Below are 3,853 nucleotides of genomic sequence, written 5' to 3'. Positions count from 1 at the left end.
AATTTGCTTGGTTTTTTCTCCAAAAGAGTTAACACTATTATCAATAGCTACAAAGGGGACTATTTAGCCAATACTGGCCAGAGATCTGTGGAGCATCTTTTAGGATGGTTTAGACCGAGGGAAGGGATTGTGAAATTAAATACCGATGGCTCGTGTCTTGTGGATGACAGAATTGCTGCTGGAGGGGTTCTGAGAGATGCTGGGGGCAATTGGGTGGCTGGTTTTTCTCAGAATCTGGTGATGGGCTCTTCCTTTTCTGCTGAGCTCTGGGGTATCTTCTCTGGTCTCAAATTGGCTATTGACCTGGGGCTTAAAAGACTGCTTGTGGATTCTGACAACCTTGAAGCAGTTAACATGATTGCTAATAACAAAGCTATGTGCTTGAGTAGCCGAAACCTTGTTAATGAGATCAGAAGATTGTGTTGTTCCTTCGAGACCATCTCCTTTTGTCATGTATACAGGGAACAGAATAGGGTGGCTGACCGCCTTGCGGCTGAAGGCCATGGAAGGATGCCGGGAATTTCAACCTTCTCTTCTCCTCCGAACTTCCTTTGTGCGATTCTGTCGGATGATCGGGTGGGGGTTAACTTCCCCAGGCTAATCCCGGGTTAGGTTTTGGTTTTTGGTTGTTTTTCTTTCCCTTTCCTACCAAAAAATAAAAATAAAAATTCTCTCTCATGTAATTGTTCGAGAATAAATATTGGAATGTTAAAAAATACATGGGTATAAGACAAAAATTCAATGCTTAAACCAAAAAACCAAATTAGAAATTCTTACAAAACTAAAACTACTTATATTATGGAAAAACATTCACTTTCTAAGCTGATTTATATAATAGGACGGATGGAGTAATTTTTTTACTTTGCGCAAAATAATATTCAATGTTTAGAGCGAAAAATAGAACTAGAAATTTGTAGATTTATATTTTTTAAAAAATTACTTTCTAAAATGTTTATATAATGTGATAGATAGAGTATTTTTTTTGGCAAAAACATAATTAAGCCCTTGAACATTACATGTTTTAAAAATCAAACTCATAATCAATTATTTTTCCACATTGAGCTATTGATCACTGATTTCGTTATAATTTTAGCCATTATTTAACTTTTTCGTCGAGTTTGGATGACGATTCGACCTATTGACGTGGACAAATAAAAATAAGAATTTATTGACTAGGATAGATAGAGAGTAAAAAGTAAAAAGAACCTACAAAAATCAATTTCTAATAAGTTCTTCTAAACTCGATTTTCTGCTCTTCCATTTTGCAAATTTCAGCATTAGAATCGTCATTGATTTCGTTATAATTTTAGTCATTATTTAACTTTTTCATCGGATTTGGACGACACGTTTCGTTAGTGCGATTCGATCTATTGACGTGGACAAATAAAAATAAAAATTTATTGACTAGAATAGATAGAGAGTAAAAAATAAGAAGAACTTTGAGAAATCAATTTCTATAAGTTCTTTCAAACTCGATTTTCTGCTCTTTCATTTTACTAATTTCAGCATTAAATCAAATTGCATTACATATTATATTAACATAAATTACAGCATATACATGAAATTTAATATTAAAAAAAATCACTTGATAATATTGCGAACCAAGATTTTCGGGAAAAAAGAATCCGTCTTAATCCCCCCCCCCCCTGTTTTTTTTTTGTTAAATTAACCTATTCTTTACCAAAGCTTATCGTTTCAATTCCTCCATCTTTATTTGTTAGGGATTTCCCATTCATATCACCGCCGCCAACCCAAATCCCCCAAATCGGTCTCAGATCAACTACACCTTCACTTTCGAACGCCTTCTTTCTTTCTCTTCTTCCGCTTCAGCTTCACCTTCCCCTCGTTCTCGCTTCCTTTGATCAGCTTCTTAGTATGCATCCTCGACCTTCCGTGATTGAGTTCACCAAATTGTTATCTGCACTCGTTAGGATGAAAGATTTTCTGACTGATATTTCTTTGTCGAATCAGATGGAATTGGTGAGAATTAAGCCTCATCTTTGTAACATTTTAATTTATTGCTTCTGCTGTTTAGGGCGTGTTAATTTTGGGTTCTCTGTTTTGTCAAAAACTTTCAAGTTTGGTTTTCAGTCTAATCAGATCAACTTTGTAAAGAAGGATTTATAGTGAAGGGTCCTTATATGATCAACATGATGATTCAAAGGGGATAGAGTCTAATGTTGTTACTGTATGGATTACCTTATCAAATGCATAGACCAAACAAAGTTTTTAATTTACAACATCTTGATTAATTGGCATAAATGTGGCAGTTGAGCTCACCGAACATTTACTTATGCCTTTGCGTAAACCTGCTCTGTGAACATTTACTTATGCTCCTGTAACTGCATCTATTGTTTATGCAAATATTGTCACAAAATTTCTATAATGTGAACATTTACTTATGCTCCTGGAACTGCATTTATTATTAATCCATCCTTAGCTTTCTGTGGCAACAAATGTCAAGAGCTACACTTCAAATTGCACGAACTTATAGGAGTCAAACACGAGGGTTTAGTTGGAGTTTCATTCGCCGGTCTGATGACAATGACGATGGAACTGTGTTATCTCCCAACAGTTCAAAATTGGCTGTGGCATTACAGATAATGGAAGAGTGTTTTTTGCCGATATTTGACAATGAAACTGGAGTCAATCTGATTCATAATATCGTCTACAATCACGGCTGCAACGTGCATCGACTCAACTACTCAAGTTTCTTCACTGCAATTCTAGAAAAGGGAGATGAAATGATAGCGGTAGCATCAGTAAGAATACATGAGAATGAATTAGCAGAGATGCCTTTTATAGGGACACGTGAGGAGTATCGCGAGGAAGGAATGTGCAATTGAAATGCCGAAAAATTGGCGATTCGTATCTAAGGTTAAACAAACTTGGATTTCTGCGTTCGGTTTCAAAAATGACTTTTGTAACCTAGGAAGCTTTGATAAATGACTTTTGTAAATGTGGAAAGCGCACATTTCAAGAAATGGAAATGGACAAGATATATCCATATATAGTATCCTAATTGATGGCTTGTGGCTTATTCAAAGTTGGAAGGTTTAAAGATACAATCAGCTTGATTTAGAAGCTTCTGAAGACAATGACATTCACCGGATAGTTGCTCTTATAATGTGATTATTCGTGGAGTTCTCCAGCACGAGGATTAGTCAAAGGGCATCAGAACTCATTCGTGAAATGCATGACAAAGGCTTCTCTGCCGATAACACAAGTAGATCTGGTAACAAAGTATAATGATATTTTGAAATCAATGTAAATTGCAGTGCCTAAAGTTTATTTTCTCAATTAATTCTTCTAATGATTTTTTTTTTCCGTTGTAAATGATTGTTACTTTAATGTATCTTAATATTAGTTTGATGCCTCTAGTTAATTATACAGAGGCACCAACACTTAATAGGATGTCCTAGGAATAGTAACTTTTGGATTGAAAGAGATATTATTGTAATGCCAATTATGCAATGGAATTCATTATATTTGTAGGCTTATGACCTATTACATTATATCACTAAGCTTCTTTATTGATCATTGTTTATCTCCTGCTTTCGATGTTTTTTATTAGTTATATGTGAAATTGTTAGAAGCTAGTGCTTTGCATTTTGAAAGAATTCAAATCTTCAAATTTACTCTAACAAGAATCAGATCAGTTCATTGGGAGGTTCATCAAATGCAAAATTTGTTTCAAATATGTTGATGACAGATTGTTGAATTCTGCAATTTGAACACTTTCAAAATTATTAAACAACCGACTGGGTTAGTTCTTGAATTCGAAGATTACACATGTTTTCTAATTCCATTGGACCATACATCAGAAAAGTTTTGTGCTTGATTAATCTGTATA

The 3,853-nt window shown here is 34.6% G+C and overlaps 1 long non-coding RNA gene across 1 annotated transcript; it reads left to right on the top strand.

Moving 5' to 3' along the window:
- Positions 1-1,665: 1,665 nt before the first annotated feature.
- On the top strand, positions 1,666-3,321 carry LOC136231153 (uncharacterized). Its single transcript, XR_010689707.1, has 2 exons — positions 1,666-1,980; positions 2,441-3,321. It is a non-coding gene; the product is annotated as an uncharacterized lncRNA (long non-coding RNA).
- Positions 3,322-3,853: the final 532 nt, after the last annotated feature.

Source organism: Euphorbia lathyris, chromosome 5 (genome assembly GCF_963576675.1).
Source record: "Euphorbia lathyris chromosome 5, ddEupLath1.1, whole genome shotgun sequence".
Lineage (NCBI taxonomy): Eukaryota > Viridiplantae > Streptophyta > Magnoliopsida > Malpighiales > Euphorbiaceae > Euphorbia > Euphorbia lathyris.
This window is presented reverse-complemented; position numbering and strand designations above follow the sequence as displayed.